General features: G+C 43.1%; 2 non-coding genes across 2 annotated transcripts; one reads left to right on the top strand and one right to left on the bottom strand.

The window, feature by feature from the left end:
- Window positions 1-1,937: 1,937 nt before the first annotated feature.
- trnae-cuc (transfer RNA glutamic acid (anticodon CUC)) lies at window positions 1,938-2,009 on the bottom strand. Its single transcript has one exon. It is a non-coding gene; the product is annotated as a tRNA-Glu (tRNA).
- Window positions 2,010-2,144: 135 nt separating this feature from the next.
- trnaq-cug (transfer RNA glutamine (anticodon CUG)) lies at window positions 2,145-2,216 on the top strand. Its single transcript has one exon. It is a non-coding gene; the product is annotated as a tRNA-Gln (tRNA).
- Window positions 2,217-17,677: the final 15,461 nt, after the last annotated feature.

Here is a 17,677-nt window from a genome sequence, read left to right as displayed (position 1 = left end):
ATCAAAGACCATGGGATCACATATGATAACACAAATCGTTAAACAAAAAAGGTTATAAACACATTGACTACAATACCGGTTAGTAAGACGAAGGTGAGTCTCTCGTTAGTATTATTAGTCAGACATTAAATAACTACGCAGGTTAGTATTTATGTCAGGTAACTTCTCGTTATATATATATCAGTCTCATTCACGTTTAGGTGCCGAGAAAGATCCTATCATTACTTGTTACCACAATTTCTCTTAACTGATTATTATTCAATGATTAAGGATAGGCAGAGCCACCAATAATCTAATGTCTATTAACTTGTGTCAATTTCAGACTAAACAGTTAAACAGGAATGAGAAGATATTTCTCGGCGTTGACAGATTTTATTTCTAAAATTATCAACAAAACAGTTTAATGCAACACACATTTATATTTAAGAAAACTAAATGATATTACACATTCTAGAGTTATGAATCACAGATTAACATTTCTAATTGATTTCTCAAATGTCATGAATCATGAACTCCAAACTGTTAAACTTATCTGAACTTCGTCGCAGAGAGGCCTCTCTGGCTTCGGGCTCAGATAACAGCACACGGCACGAGGTCCGTGTGGTTTGGAACAAAGGCAGTCCGGTTCGGCTTTGTCCAAGAACTTCCACTCAGTCGATACACCTGGAAGTTGGGGTTTCGCGAAAGTAGAGTCGTTTCCAAACAGATTTTCCACTGGTTTGAAGGCTCCAAGGTTGTGCACAAAATCTTCTTGGCAAGCAGGGTCTCTCACCATACTTATTTGGAGACAAAGTCTTTGAGGAAAGCAGGGCCGTGTTTGTTCCAAGGGTCAAGTTTCTTAAGACTCAAATAGCTATTTAAATGACTGACACTTTCGTATACAGTCGACTTAGTCAATTGTCCAGCTGTAAAACTCCACTGATCAGGTGGGCACAGGCGGGCAGCGCAGTCTGTAAAGTTCTTTATTTAATAAAGTCCTTTAAAAGAATTCTTCGTACGGCTCAATCTCCTTCTCCCAGTTTAACTCTTCTGTTGCCGGCAAAGACTTAGTTGGTTTCTGGTTCCGGTTCTGGCAACAGAGCTACAGGTTGAGCTGTGGCAGCGAGTTACTGGTTCAGGTGAGAGAGAGCGAGAAAGACTGTCCGCTGTTCCTTATAGTCTGTCAGATCAAGAGGTGATTGGTTCTTGAGTTTTTGAGATTGGATTTCGGTTTCAGCCCCCAGTGTCCTATTGGAGGGGGGCTTGATTTATGACTGATGTCAATCCATGCCATCTTTTGGAAATGCCGGTTGGCCTGGGTTCGTAGCTCTATGTCGGGATTTCGGCTCTCGTCCACTTCAAAGAGTTTTTATCACCTACAGGCCCCTTTCTCCAGACATCTCATAGCAGAATTCCAAACTATTTGGCCTCTTCTTGGTGCCATCCTCCCCAAAACTGTCACTTTGATGCAAACCACTTCCAAGCTGATGAGCTAAGGGAATCTGATAACTTTGGGGGGGAGAGGTTTTCTTTAGATCAGTGCTTCAGCTCAGAGCCCAAATGCTCTTATCCAAATACACCCAACATAACGCTACAATGCTAAGCGAGCGCTCTACCACGTGAGCTAATCCTCAGGGCTCTCGGTGAGGCCGACCCCCACTTCTTCAGTCTTTAAGTGGCACGTCGCGAGTAAGTCCTTTCCTGCGCTTCAGGCAAGCTTGCAGGCAACTGCGGACGACTTTCCTTCCTCGGTGGCAGCCATCGTGCCGCAATAGAAAAGGATTGTCATGAGCAAAACTTTCAAAGTGACCGAAAAGATCACGGCCCGTCGTGTGATGTGATGTACAATGAGCTCCAGAAACGTTCATGGACATATGTATATAAGTAAGGATTTAATCACAGATGGAGAGAGAGAAAATGCACCACACAGGTCCTAGGGGAAGAGCAACAAATACACCTTCCCTGACCGGGAATCGAACCCGGGCCGCGGCGGTGAGAGCACCGAATCCTGACCACTAGACCACCAGGGACGGCTCCAGAAGTGACCCGCCACACGCAGCACTCTGGGTGCAACTTGGCTCACTCTGGACTTGGCCGTGCGACAGAGCGAGACGTGTGCGTAGAGCAGAAACTTTTGTCACGGGCAAGAGGTGGGCAGCGGGCTTGGTTCCATGGTGTAATGGTTAGCACTCTGGACTCTGAATCCAGCGATCCGAGTTCAAGTCTCGGTGGGACCTGGGGCCCTTGGCAGGGGCAGTGGCGGTGAAGCGGTGGTCTCCCTGCGTGAGGGCCTGTGTCTGCGAATAAGGCCTGTTTATGTTCCCTCTTGGGAGGCTTGGAGACGAATTGGCGAAAACTCCGGGTCGGCCTGGTGCGTTCATCTTCCTGGTGGTGACCGCGTGGCTTAACGGAGAAGAAGGTGCCTGTGTTGACAGATTACAGATAGATTATTTCCCTTCTTGGAAATCATCGTTAAAGCGAAAAGGAACTTTGTAAACCAGCTAGCTTGGAAGCAACCACGTCAGGGCATTCTTTCAGTGAGACCTCGGTTTTTTACAAGCACGAGTGAAGCTTTAAAAGAAAATGACAGAATGTTTGTGGCCGTTCATCCAATCAAGCCCGAGTCCGATTGCGGTCTGTCTTCCCTGGGGGCGGGGGGGATTGTGTTTTGTGAGATCCGGGGGAGAGGTGAGGTGGCTTTCTTTGGTGTATGCCAGAGGTCTGGTGAGAGGTTGTCTTTTACAACTGTCCCTCAGTCAATACCAAAAACAGTCCCTGCCAATCTGGGAAAGCCATTCAGTCCACAAACAGAGTTTTGACAAACATCCTGCGGGCTTTTTCTCCACCGTTTGATCCTTTTATCGTTGACAGGAATTTCAACAGGGTACGTCCCGAACAGGTGCCTCAATTGCTGTTTGCTAGCTCGATAAATCTAACTTGCTCGGTCTGCATACTATCTTTAATCTAAAACATCATACAGTCTCTTCGGTCTGACTTCGGATCGGAAGATTGAGGGTTGGAGTGCCTTTGCGGTCGTTCCTGGGGTTACGACGTCGAAGCGGCATCTCGGTCGTTTTTGGGGAACTTCGGAAGGGCCAGCCGGCGTGCTAATGCTGCAGCCGTCGCCGGCGCGTTGTGTCTGATAACCTTACGGCAAACAGGCAATGCCTTGCGCCTGTGTCTGCGGCAAGAAAAGTGAGCGACTCTCCCCCGATACCGGGGCACGAGCGCCTGAGGCCTTGGAGAATGCGGGCATCGATCCCGCTGCCTCTCGCATGCTGTAACGTAAGGTACACTTATACATTTCAATTAAAGAAGTGAATTCATAGTATCACCTTATCACGAATCCTGGAATCTTGTAGAACTCAATTTCTGTAATAATTGGACGCAGACACCAATTCCAAAGATATAAATTGTCAAATGTATTCAAAACAAAGACTAAATGTAGCACTACACTAATTATACAAAAGGGAAAAACTAATTACAATTCAACTCTAGATCAACAAATCGAAGACAAATCACTTCCGTGACAAAATCAAAGACCATGGGATCACATATGATAACACAAATCGTTAAACAAAAAAGGTTATAAACACATTGACTACAATACCGGTTAGTAAGACGAAGGTGAGTCTCTCGTTAGTATTATTAGTCAGACATTAAATAACTACGCAGGTTAGTATTTATGTCAGGTAACTTCACGTTATATATATATATCAGTCTCATTCACGTTTAGGTGCCGAGAAAGATCCTATCATTACTATCATTAGCCACCAATAATCTAATGTCTATTAACTTGTGTCAATTTCAGACTAAACAGTTAAACAGGAATGAGAAGATATTTCTCGGCGTTGACAGATTTTATTTCTAAAATTATCAACAATCGACTTAGTCAATTGTCCAGCTGTAAAACTCCACTGATCAGGTGGGCACAGGCGGGCAGCGCAGTCTGTAAAGTTCTTTATTTAATAAAGTCCTTTAAAAGAATTCTTCGTACGGCTCAATCTCCTTCTCCCAGTTTAACTCTTCTGTTGCCGGCAAAGACTTAGTTGGTTTCTGGTTCCGGTTCTGGCAACAGAGCTACAGGTTGAGCTGTGGCAGCGAGTTACTGGTTCAGGTGAGAGAGAGCGAGAAAGACTGCCCGCTGTTCCTTATAGTCTGTCAGATCAAGAGGTGATTGGTTCTTGAGTTTTTGAGATTGGATTTCGGTTTCAGCCCCCAGTGTCCTATTGGAGGGGGGCTTGATTTATGACTGATGTCAATCCATGCCATCTTTTGGAAATGCCGGTTGGCCTGGGTTCATAGCTCTATGTCGGGATTTTGGCTCTCGTCCACTTCAAAGAGTTTTTATCACCTACAGGCCCCTTTCTCCAGACATCTCATAGCAGAATTCCAAACTATGTGGCCTCTTCTTGGTGCCATCCTCCCCAAAACTGTCACTTTGATGCAAACCAGTTCCAAGCTGATGAGCTAAGGGAATCTGATAACTTTGGGGGGGAGAGGTTTTCTTTAGATCAGTGCATCAGCTCAGAGCCCAAATGCTCTTATCCATATACACCCAACATAACACTACAATGCTAAGCGAGCGCTCTACCACGTGAGATAATCCTCAGGGCTCTCGGTGAGGCCGACCCCCACTTCTTCAGTCTTTAAGTGGCACGTCGCGAGTAAGTCCTTTCCTGCGCTTCAGGCAAGCTTGCAGCCAACTGCGGACGACTTTCCTTCCTCGGTGGCAGCCATCGTGCCGCAATAGAAAAGGATTGTCATGAGCAAAACTTTCAAAGTGACCGAAAAGATGATGGCCCGTCGTGTGATGTGATTTACATGAGCTTTAGAAACGTTCTTGGACATATGTATATAAGTAAGGATTTAATCACAGATAGAGAGAGAGAAAATGCACCACACAGGAGTAGATAGTAGGGTTTTTTGGGCGCGGCCTATTTTGTTATGACGTATGCCCTAAGCTTATTAATATTCCTACGTCATAATTGGGGGGCGTGATTTTAGAGTTATTTCCTTAATTATTCCTACGTCATATCCGTCAGAAAGTGTACACCCCTAAAACCCTGAACAACAAGGCCACCCATAACCGGTTGTTCTTGTTGTTCTTGTTGGTCAACTGTAGAGTGTGAATGGGTCGGCTCTTCCTGTAGTGGTTGGGGGTCTTTTTTAAATATACATGTAAGGGGCCCAGGTCTTAACAATGCCATTTTGAATAGTGCGTTTATCATATTCACACTGTCTCTGTCTCTGTCTCTGTCTGTCTCTCTCTCTCTGTCTCTCTCGCCCAAGCATTTTATAAGATCAACAAGTTCTGTTGTCTGTAATGGTCCCAGGTCTTAACAATGCCATTTTGAATAGTGCGTTTATCATATTCACACTGGCTCTGTCTCTGTCTGTCTCTATATCTCTCTCTCTCTCGCCCAATCATTTTATAAGATCAACAAGTTCTGTTGTCTGTAATGGTCACAGGTCCTAACAATTCCTGTTTTGCATAGGGTACTTATGTTAACCCCAATGTATATGGCTCTGTCTCTCCCCTCAAATTTAATTAAAAATAAAATTTAAAAAAAGAGGGTGTGTGTGTGTGTGGGTGTTTGTCGGTATAGGTTAATTGTTTTTGTAAAAAAAAAAAAAAAAAAAAAAAGCTGTGGTTATATTTTATCTCACACATAATGTGTTCATTCGTTTTACTTAAATACATTCTAGGGTCTTAAAGCTCATAAGAGTTAGACTTAAGATAAGGATATGTTTTTAAGGTATTTTAGCAGGCTCAATCCCTGATGATAAGGAATCATTTAAAAAATAAAAACAACTGATCACTCAATGCTAAATAGATCACAACACTCAAGGCTAAATCACTCACACCACGGGGGACGGGGGTGGGCTCAGACAAACGTAGGCATGGCGTGTGGTCTCAAAACATTCAGAATACTTTTAAACTATATAATTTATAAGCTTTGTAAAATAAACCCAAATATCTCTTTTGTGGGGATAAACGCTGTTCTGAGTAGTTTGTGACTTGTTTAATACCAAAGAAAGCATCGCTATTAAAAAAAAAAAAAAAATCACTGTAAAAGCGCTACTTATTTTAGATCTTTATAGTTATTTTCTTGGCTCAGGATGTTTTTTAGCGCGTATAAAGGCCTGAAATATTCTTAGTGTTTATTGACTATAGGTCTTGATGCTTAAAAATGTTTTTTTGAGAGACCAAAAGGTTCTAATAAAAGTTTAGAGTAGAGAGGAGAGAGATCGTCGCCATCTTGGTTTCTATTTGAAATTGATGCAGGGTCATTTTATTGGTTGGTTTTGATATGTTAATTGGTAACAGGACGGCACAAAGGCCAGCCCAGAACAATGCCTTACAAGCAGATCCGGCATCCGGCCATCAGTATAAGTATGAAGGTCTGGTCTTCAGCTCGACAGACTCATACTGACCTTTCGATTTAAGCCTAAAGATCAACAATGTCCGGAAACAACATCAACGACTTCGATTTAAACGAGTTTTTAGGTAAGTCTTCAGATTATTTTCATTGACTCAGAGCGGGTTGTGGGCATGTATTGTAAATAAGGTTATAACATCTGTTTTAAGTTCTGTAAAATTATTTTTCAGCCAGTCAACAGGAGTTAATTCCCAACGCTGAGGAGATCATCTGGAACAACGACGGTAAGATTTTTGTGTTTGCGCTCAAGGGTTCTTATGTATGGGTGTGTGGTTGTGTTTTGAAGCGGCTCATTAGAGTTATGAAAACGTTTTAATATATATTAATGGCGGTCTCTTTAATTACACAGAAACTATCGAAAGGCCTGTGATTAATGTCTCCGAGGATCAACCAAGAGAAGTGGTTGTCCCTAGACAGGCTGTCTGCCGACCGGGTAAGAACTAAACCCCTGTTTGTTTGTATAACGTTTCTGTAAGATGTTTGAGGCCCGTTTTGTTAATTTAAAAAAATATCCTTTCTAACAGTATTAAGAAACGTGGTTCGAGACAACGAAAGGCCTTCCACATCGAGGGCTTGTTTAGTTTTACCTTCGAGAACCGTAACCTTTCAAGAATCTGAAAGGCCGTCAGCCCCTGTATCTGATAGCGGTGAGTATATATCTGCCGCTTGTAAGAGGTTAAAGCTTTTTATAAAGCGGGGTGGTTAAAGGTTAAACATGTCTCTTACCTTCACAGAAGTGCAAAAAGCTAAACCAGCTGAAAAACATAAGAAACGATTATTCTTTGGAGGTAAGTAAGATCTTTCAAACTTTAATGTTTTTAAAAGGGTTTTGTTTGCCCGTTGAGGGCTAATATTTAAGCGAGGGGTGCCCATTTCCTGTAGGTCTTGGGGGTTCTGGGAAAGATCTTTAGAAGTCCGGACAGGTCTAGGCTTGTTTCTGGGGCATGTGTTTAGAAATGACCGATTGCCCGACCGTCTGGTTAGGAAGTAAAGCTGTCCGAAAGGTTTTAGTAAGTTGTTTGGCTTATCTCCCGCAATTATACTTCTGTTTTAAAGTGGCTGTAGGAAAAGGCTTGAAGGTGTTCATTGTATTTAATATTTAAACAGATCGTGAAAACGTTTGTGAAACAGGAAGTCCCGGGATCAGGAAGCGTTTACACTTGGAAGGTTCGTTTAAAAATGAAATGTGGTGTGTGTGTGTGTATAAAAAGTGTTTTATTAACAATATTACATTTAAGAAACAGTTTATTTACAGAGGCTTCTCTGTTTTACATTTATTATCAAGTCCTAATAAATATATTGTCTGTAAATAATAAGGCGTTGTAGTGAATGTCTAAGCCTATTTTCAAAGGTCTAAAAAAGCTAAAGGTTTTGAAGGTCCTGGACATGTTGTTTTAAGTTTGATTTCTGTCGCCGTTTAAAGATGTAAATGTAATGTATATTTTTATTCTTCCCAAGACTCTTGGGATAGTCATTCTGTGGATGAGCTATTGAGGACAATTACCCCGTCTAAGTGGGATCAAACATCTTCCCCGGAGAGATCACCGAGAGGATCCCCCACGGTGGTCTTGGAGACCCCCCAACATCTACTCAGGCCACAGCCTTCTGGGGGTAATTCAACAATCCAGATTCAGCCCGCCGCATTGTCGGGCGGAACAAATACAGGCAACCAACAACCTCAGGGGTCGCCGTCAGTCAGGGTTGACACACCACCCAACGACGGACTGGTTTCAACATCGTCCCCCCAGCCCCGTTTCTTGGCTACAGAAACGCTGAACAGTACACCGCGATTGGCCAGGGTGTCACCGCAAAGGCCTTCTTGGTCTCCGTCCGTGAGTATACGCTCGCTCCCTGCCTCCTTCGACCGAGATTTACCGGAGCGACCATCCTTTGCAGCTGAGCCAGGACACCATCCCCCGGAGCTACTTCCTGAAGGTCGGCATGAGTTGCTACATACCTTGTTACTAAATCAAAGACTTGTGTTAGTGGGGCAAAACCTTGTGATAGAGAGCCAAAACACCCTTATTAATACCCTTACTAACGAATTGTACCGTATTTAATGTTTTAATAGATACAAAACGCCTTACTATTGTGGGTTGTTGGAAAAATAAAAAATAAAAAAAATGTCCGGACTTGGTAAAAGAACTCACAAACTAAAGGATTATGAACAAGTTAGGGCCCCAAAAAGACCTTCCCGAGAGAACACCCTCGGCCCTGTTGTGAACTCCTCTGATGTCCCAATGAACCAGGAACTATTACAAATGATAAATGATTTAAATAACCCCCAATCACCACCGATAGAATGTGAATTACCAGACTTACCGTGAACCCCGACCTGTTACAGATGGTCAATGATCTAAATAACCACCTCCCAACGGTAGCGCTTATAGAGGTTCAACCCCTAGTTCACCCCGATTTGTTTGAAATGGTGGAGGCTTTGGAGACGCTACCCCGACCAAATTCTGCCCCTATTATAAATGATTTGAGACAATTAGAACACAGTACGGCGGCAGAAGCAGCCGTCACTATAGAGGAGGGTCTTGACATTAACCGGGTGGATATCTTTGAAGGACTTTTACAGGCTTTAAATGAGCCTCCTCAAAAAGGGGGTTTTGTAGATGTCAGCGGTGGGGGTGTTCGGAATGTGGAGGGTTCTGAGACTGATAAGGCTGTGGATGACATGCTCTGTGAGAATGTAGGGGTTGAAGGCTTTGTTCAAAATGATGATGTGTCCAAAAGTACCAGTGATCCCGTGATTATAGATAGACCGGCCTATAACAATTTTGAAATGATTCAGCGTTTTAATTTTGCAGAACTTTTAAATTGTGACAATTATGCAGAAATATTTGTCAACATACACGAGGCCTTGCAAAACATGCTTGAACAGGTTGCTGAAAGGGTCAGACCTCGAGATGTTGTACAGTTAGAACTCAGAGGGGATGATTTGTTTAGCAACCTATCTGTAATGCTGAGTGGAGATAATTTAGATGTTGATGAATTTCTGGCTAAAATCGAAGCGTTATTGCAAAGTAACGCATCCATCTTAGCTGATGAAAGTCTGTCTCTGGTAATGAATGTGGTTCCTAACCCTGAGGGTGGGGCGCTTAGAAGACTGTCGAAATGCTTGAAGAACGACATAATTAGGAACAAGCTCAGGCAATTAGTGGTGAGTTCCAATGGGGACAATAAGCTCTGTTTTGCTTACAGTTTAATAAAACTACTCACCCCCGACATGCCTGAACCCCAAGCTATGCAAGAGGCTTTAATGCTTCATCAGAGGGCCGGCTTAAACTCTCAACAGATGGTTGCCTTTTCAGACATTGCCATGTTTGAGGAGTTGTTGTCTTTAAAAATTGTTGTGTGGTACCGTTGTGAGGTAAAGGAAGTATTTGTGAAATTTCAGACACATCCTGAAACCCATACACAGACACTGTTTCTCTTCCTAAGTGATAGTCATTACTTTGGAATAAAGAGTTTGACGGCTTTTTTGGGTTGTTCGTATGTTTGTCATTGGTGTTATAAGGCCTTCAATGATAAGCTTAAGCACCGCTGTGACGGTTACTGTAACGTCTGTTTCAATCCGCAATGTCGTAAGGGTTTGGCCCCTACCATCCGATGTAAAGATTGCTTAAGGATTTGTCTCTCCGCGTTCTGTTTTTCCGAACATAAGGTGCAGAGGGCCGCTGCTGAGGGGGTTAAAAAACGGAGTTATTGTGATCAAACTAAATATTGCCCGCAGTGTTGCCTCCAGTACCGTTTTCATGAGGTAAAACCACACAAATGTCTGGAACCGAGATGTAGGATCTGTAATGCGGATTTAACCCCGGGGTCTGAACACCAGTGCTTTATTCAGCCGGTTAAAAAGGAGCCGCCGCACAACCGGTATGTCTTTTTTGATTTTGAATGCCGGCAAGAAAACGGGGTCCATGTTGCTAATTATATACACTGTATTGACATGTTGGATTGTGAGTGGTCAGCTAGCGGTGAGAGTTGTGTCAGGGATTTCTTTACGCGGTATCGCGGTCCAAAATACCTCAATTACACATTTATTGCCCACAATGCTAAGGGTTATGATTCTTACATATTGATGAAGTATCTGGTGGAAAATGGGGTGACCCCAAAAATAATAGCTCAGGGTAGCAAGATCATGTGTTTCACCGACGAGGCTTTCAACCAACGTTACATAGACTTGTTAAATTTCCTCCCCATGAAATTGAGCGCTTTGCCTAAAGCTCTGGGTTTTGAGGCTCAGAAGAAAGGTTGGTTCTGCCATTTTTTTAATACTAAGGACACTCAAAATTATCGAGGGTCCTACCCGCCCGCCTCTTATTATGGGGTTGATACTATGATGTCTCATGAGAGGGAGGAATTCTTTAAATGGTACAATACGGTTAAGGGGGGTGTTTTTGATTTCCGAGAAGAGATGGCCGCTTATTGTAAAAATGATGTGGTGATCCTTATAGAAGCCTGTTTGCGTTTCCGCACCGAGGTTATCAACACGTCGGGTCTCGACCCTTTGCAAAGTGTGACCATAGCGTCTCTCTGCATGAAAATGTATCGATCCAATTTCTTGCAGAAAAACACTATAGCGGACACCACTTCTGACAACTATCGTGCTAGACAAAAGAACTTTTCGACTGTCTCCATACAGTGGCTGGAATATCTGAGTGCCCGGGATAACATCTTCATCAGACATGCTTTAAATCAAGGGGAAGTCAAAATGGGTCCTTACTACTTAGACGGTTTTAGCGACGTGTCCGGGCGGCGTACCGCTTATGAGTTTGCTGGTTGTATTTACCATGGCTGTCCTCAGTGCTTCGACCCAAACACCTTTAACCCCGTAACACAAAAACTCTGCGGTGATATGTACTATGATTTCCAGGAACGAATTGAAACTTTAAAAAACACCTATGGTTTGAATGTACTGGTGATTTGGGAACACGCGTGGACGACCCTGAAGCAACAGGATGTGGGGGTACAACGGCTTATGGAAACCTTGGACTTTCCTGAACGTCTAGAGCCCAGGGATGCGTTATTTGGGGGTCGTACCAACGCCCTCTGTTTACATTATGAGGTAAAGGAGGGTGAGAGAGTAGATTACTATGATTTCACCAGTCTGTACCCTTATGTCAACAAGACCAAAATGTACCCGGTGGGGCATCCAACCATTGTTTATCGTGACTTTCTCGAAATCGGACAGTACTTTGGTTTGATCAAAGTCACCATGTACCCTCCTCGTGAGCTGTTCCTACCCGTGTTGCCTTACAGGTGTTCGGGAAAATTGATGTTCCCTCTGTGTAGAACGTGTGTGGAAACTGAAAATCAAAATACCTCTTGTCTGCACAGTGATGACGAGAGAGCGCTGACGGGTGTCTGGTGTAGCATTGAGCTTGACAAGGCGGTGGAGAAAGGTTACAGAGTCGGTAAGGTGTATGAGGTTTGGCATTTTTCTGAAAAATCTGATACTCTTTTTGCTGAGTACATTATGACCCATCTGAAAGGGAAACAGGAGGCATCGGGCTATCCCTCATGGTGTGTTGACTCCGCTGCCAAAGAGCGGTACGTTCAGCAATATTTTGAAAAGGAAGGGATCCGTCTAGAGCCGGGGAACATAACTGTAAACCCCGCCAAGAGACAAATGTCCAAACTGATTTTAAACAGTCTGTGGGGTAAGTTTGGGGAAAGAAATAACAGTCTAAACACAACCTTGATTAAAACCCCTGAACAGTTTATAGAATTTATCTTTTCCAAACAACATGCAGTATCACACTTTCAATTCTTAAATGACCACGTGGCACAGGTCCAGTGGAGGGCCCCTAAAGATTTCCCCACCAAACAGGGAAACGTTAATGTTTTCATAGCGGTTTTTACCACGGCTTACGCCCGGCTTGATCTGTACAACTTAATGGATCAGCTGCAGGAACGCACGCTCTATCATGATACTGACTCTGTAATCTTTGTCACCAGGCCAGGGGATTGGGTCCCTCCCCTCGGGGACTACCTTGGGGAGTTAACGAGCGAGCTAGATCCTCAGGACCACATAGTGGAGTTTGTTTCAGGGGGTCCTAAGACTTACGCATACAGAACGGCTGCGGGTAAGACCTGTATGAAAGTTAAGGGTTTCACTCTGAACCATTGTAACAACAAGCTCATTAACATCAAGTCTCTGACGACCCTGGTACAAAGTTTTGTAACCGAGAAAGACGCGCCTCCTCGCGAGATTATTACAGCCGGAAATCAGATCTATCACAATAAAAAGGGGTACACATTGGAAAATAGATCACTAAACAAACGGTTCAGGGTGGTGTACAATAAAAGAGTGTTGAAGACTGATTATACCACTCTGCCTTATGGATATTAGCAGTGGTTTTGATAACAGACTTCAACACCCTTTCTCCTGTATTATAGCCGGTCCCTCCAATTCGAGTAAGAGCTATCTTATAAAGAACATCATAGAAGATGTGGACGCAACCGTGTCCCAAGCTCTTGACAACATAGTGTGGTGTTACTCTTGCTGGCAACCTCTCTACGATGATTTGGCATCAAAAAAAAATAATCTGAAATTTGTGCAAGGTCTCCCCTCGTTGTGTGACGATGACCTGTTCCCGCCCGGACAAACTAATCTAGTGATCCTTGATGACCTGATGGAGCAGGCCGGTGACAACAGTGAAGTGGAAAAAGCTTTCACAAAGTACACTCATCATAGGAATTTAAGTATTATTTATTTAGTTCAAAATCTATTTTTTCAAGGTAAAAAAAGCCGCACTATTAATTTAAATGCCAATTATATAATTCTTTTTAAAAACCCCAGAGATAAACTACAGGTCACCGTCTTGGCTCGTCAAATGTACCCTAACCAGACCAAATTCTTTTTGGAGGCATTTGAGGATGCCACCAAAAAACCCTACGGGTACTTGATTGTGGACTTAAAAGCACAAACCCCAGAAGACTTTCGCCTCAGAACAGGTTTGTGCCCGCCCGATTGGCCGGCAGTGTATGTGCTAAAGAAAAGGAAATAAATAAGAATGTCTGTTCGGATTAAAAGAAATCTGCCGCTTTTGCAAATGTTATTTGAGGGGAGCCCGCGCCATAGGAAAGCTGTGCTGGCAGGGGCCCCCTCGGATTTGATCGAGACCCTGTGTGAAATAGCTTTTAACATCTTACGCGGTAATATACCCCTAACCCCTTCTCAACATTCTAAACTCAAAAAACAAAAAGCGGTTATCAAGATCATCGCTAATAAGAAGTATTCTATTAAAAGAAAAAGAAAGAAGATTAATCAAACCGGAGGTTTTATAGGACCGCTGTTGAGCATAGCCGTGCCTTTCCTAACCAGTCTTCTAGCTTCCAGAGTGGGTTAATAATGGAATATGCTCAGAAAATGTTTTTGATCCCTCAGGAGCAGCTTGAGAAACTGAGAAAAAATGTTGTCGGGCCAGAGCCCATTAGACAAATGGCCGAAAACAACCTGGACTCTGAAATGAAAGCTATACTGGCCAGGGCCGATTTAAATCAGTATTCCAAAGCCCAGATGTATAGCAACACGTTACAGCGCTACCTCCGTCTGGTTAGACAGGGTGAAAAAGATCAAAACATTTTAACTTTAACCATGGCCTCTCAAGAAAATGGTTCTGGGACTGATGCGGGGGGTACGGTTGATAAAGATGTTGCGGTGCCCGAACCTGTTGAGAGTTCAGAGGGAGATGTTGTAACGGATGTTTTGAGAAACATGCCGGCCAGAAGCAAAAGACATGCAGAATATATTCTGCACAAAATGGTTCAGAAACCGCGGGTAACGACTTGGAATGAACAGGGTGAATTTGTTTTTAAAGGACAACTGATCAAAGGTTCACACATGTTTGATTTGTTGAAGAGTGTCACTAGCACTAATAAGGTACCCGATAGTCGCCGACCTGTAGGCTGGAATGCTTTCCTACAGGCGATGGCCTGTCTGAACATGCCCCAATCAACAGTCCCTAACCAGGAAACGCGACAAAAAATCCGTCTGTGTAAAGAGGTGGTGACTGATCTGACGCCGATATCTCATTACTCTGACCGTGTTGAGCAACCCTCCTCAGGATCTATCCATCGTTGGGAAGCTTATTAATCTCATGTTTTTATTTGTCTCCCCTGTAAATAAGGAACCGACAAACAATTTTTTTATTTTTTATTTTTATTTTCAAATGTTGTACATTTATTTATAACATAACCCTGCTTTGTATAAGATTTGTGTTGAATAAAAACAAAACTAATGATTCAAAGGCTGTTTTCATTATTTTTTCACTTTAACACGCATGACATCTTTTAAAATCCTCACAAGAACACCCCATCTGTATACATGGCTGGCTAGGGTCGTAAGTAATTGTGTTATAAGGGGGGGTCCACAGTGTCCTGACAAACTCTGCCACTTTTTTATCATTTTGGCCTAAATCCTCACTGTACAAGGCCATAATATCGGGGTATGGCCTTCTTTAAGATCTATGATATAAGAAAAACACACAGTGTTGACCACAAGTGAAGGTCTGTAGACTTTTTACTTGACAACCGCTGTAAATGGTTTCTTGACAGTTGTTGAGAAGAAAGTTATTGATCTTCCGAGGGAAAGGTCTGAAATCCGGGGGGTTTCCATAGGAATCAAAAAATTCACGACGGTGGTCCTCCCTTAGATAAATAGCCAGCCAATGTTCTCCGGGCATATTTTTAGGGTGTGTGTTGATTATGTACATTGCAGGTAAATTCTTGATCTTAAATTTAGGCAGCTGGTCGCAGGCGTAGACTCCTTGAAACACTTTCCGTGAGCCGTCCAGGGCATTCATGATGTGGTTGAGCTCTCTGGTGTTCATTTTAATAATAATCATACAGAACGTTTCTCCTCTGATTCACCTCAATAATGTTGTCAAACACAGCATACACGACCATATTTACAGTGCGTGGTAGAGGCTGCTTGAAACGCATCTCCAAACGCATATTGCCCGTCTTCATCAGTGAAAAATGTTGTCCACACTCTTCGTCAGGGGTCAGGTTGAAACCGTACAGGGTGTAACCGCTGCAGTATTCCCGGCGATCGATCAGCAGAGGTTGATCCTTGAGATGGCGACCCGTAGCCAGTACTAGACTGTAATATTCACGAACCGCGTTGCCGTTTTCAAAGTCAGGTTGAAAAGGTCTGGATGGAACCTGCACACCATCGACGTACAGTGCTATAAATTCCGCGTTATAATGTTTAAAGTTAAAGGGGTTCTTGTTGTAAACCCCGGTAAATGCATCATTATCCACGAGACCTATAATAACCTGTTTTGGGAGCTGGCCTAGAAACAGATTTTCCTGGTTCATCACCCGTGTCCCTGCGGGGATACTGTGGACTTTCATATAGACTCTTTCGATCGGGTACTTGGCGTTTGCCGTCATTAAAGCCTGCGCATGTCCTAGTTTAACCGCCGGGGAGACGGATACTTTTTTCACAAACAGCGAGGCCGATAATATGGTCAGTTTATATTTTTCAGTATCAGGGGTCATCAGACAAAAAGCACTTTTACTACGGATCATTTTAATTTTAATGTCTACCCCGTTGAGCATGAGTTTTTCTTGGAAAAATATGTCTGCATGAATATGTCCCATTAGCTCAAAGGTCCTCCCTTCTGTTGAAAAGGCCGTTCTTTTTTGCAAACCCTTATTGAGTCCCTCTGGATCCTGGTCGTCCATAGCTTCCGGGGTGTCTTTGAAGAAAAGGCCGGGGCTGAACTGTTTGCTTAGGGTCTCCTCACTATAATTAAGGATACACTCCATCATGGCCCTATAGGGGTAAGTATTGCTGCTTTGACTAATGAGCCGATCTCCCAGGGTCACATCCACCTGTGAAAACATGGTCAAAGTGGGTCTTTGAGACTGGTACGTAGTGTGGCTTGTCATAAGTAATTGTGACCATGTCATTGCTTTTACCTTTAATAAGTACATTTCTCAAAAGGGGGACATAGCTATCCCCGACCCTCTGGTGTGTTATGATATCCGTATACACATAAACAGTGTAAAAGCCGCCACTGATGTCAGCCGGGAAGGGTGCCACCACTTCTGAGAACCTGCTCTCTGTGTCAGAATAGAACCCTAATATACGCCCCAGTTGTCCTTTGGTTTGAATGCTAATACCAGGTTTTGACACCTTGTACACTCTGTTTTTAATAGGGTTGTAATATAGCTTGATGTTGGGGGTGCCTTCTGAGAACTGTTTATGCATCTCATCTAATATTGTATCCACATTGTCATAATAACCTCCTTGCATCGTGAATGTCCATTGACTCTTTTTAACATCGTCAAGAATGGCGAAGGTGGCATCCTTATCTTGTAAAACAGCCCAAGTGTAAGGATACTGTATTTCCGCCAACCCCACTTCCCACGACCCCCTTAGATCTATAGATTTTCCAAATTGTACCGTGTAACTGGATATTTCATTTTTAGGGTATTTATCGAGAGAGGCGTTACTGGGTAGAGTCACGTAGAAGCCTCCTGATTCCATCTTGAGTATCGAAAGTAATGACCCCATCACACCAGCGGGCATGTTGTTATAAGGCTTGAATATCACAAACCTGTTGTTCCGGGACCCAACTATTGAACTTTTCAGGCCATCCAAGCCATTTCACCGACACATATTTTTTCCGGTTCTGGGTTTTCTCAGCTAATATCTTTTCAACTCTGTATACAATGTCTTTACCCACAATAATTTTTTGTAACTCGGCTTCGTAAAACGTTCCTTCTATATCCTCCCCGTCATAGTCTTTTAACCGGTACACGGGGGGGTCTCTAGCCACCTGTTCGGTAACTGTAAAATATTCGTCAGAAAATGTTTGTTCATAACCTTTGGCAAAAGTACTCCTTAGCTTTGAAACGCGAACCACATCACCGATGTTGAACTTATAAGTAGTTTTCCCCTTCTTAATAAATGGGCCGTATAATTTTTTATAGACCTTAAAAGAATTACTTTGATCAACATCTATAGGCTTCATTTTAATACTGGCGTGATACCCTTGGTTGTAAGCATCGATAAAATCCTGAACTTTATCAAAATACTTGAACGTGTTGACCGCTGTAAAATATCTCCACATTTTGGTCTTTATGGTGCGGTTAAACCTCTCCACCACCGATGCCTTAAGCTCATTACCGGTGGTGAAATGATGTATTTTGTGTCTCTTCAGTAGATTCTGAAATTCTCTGTTGAGAAACTCTTTTCCTTTATCAGTCTGCAGTTTTTTAGGACATCGTCC

This window comes from Amia ocellicauda, chromosome 6, assembly GCF_036373705.1.
Source record: "Amia ocellicauda isolate fAmiCal2 chromosome 6, fAmiCal2.hap1, whole genome shotgun sequence".
In the NCBI taxonomy this organism is placed as follows: domain Eukaryota; kingdom Metazoa; phylum Chordata; class Actinopteri; order Amiiformes; family Amiidae; genus Amia; species Amia ocellicauda.
Note: the sequence above shows the minus strand (reverse complement) of the source record. Positions and strands in the feature narration are given on the sequence as shown.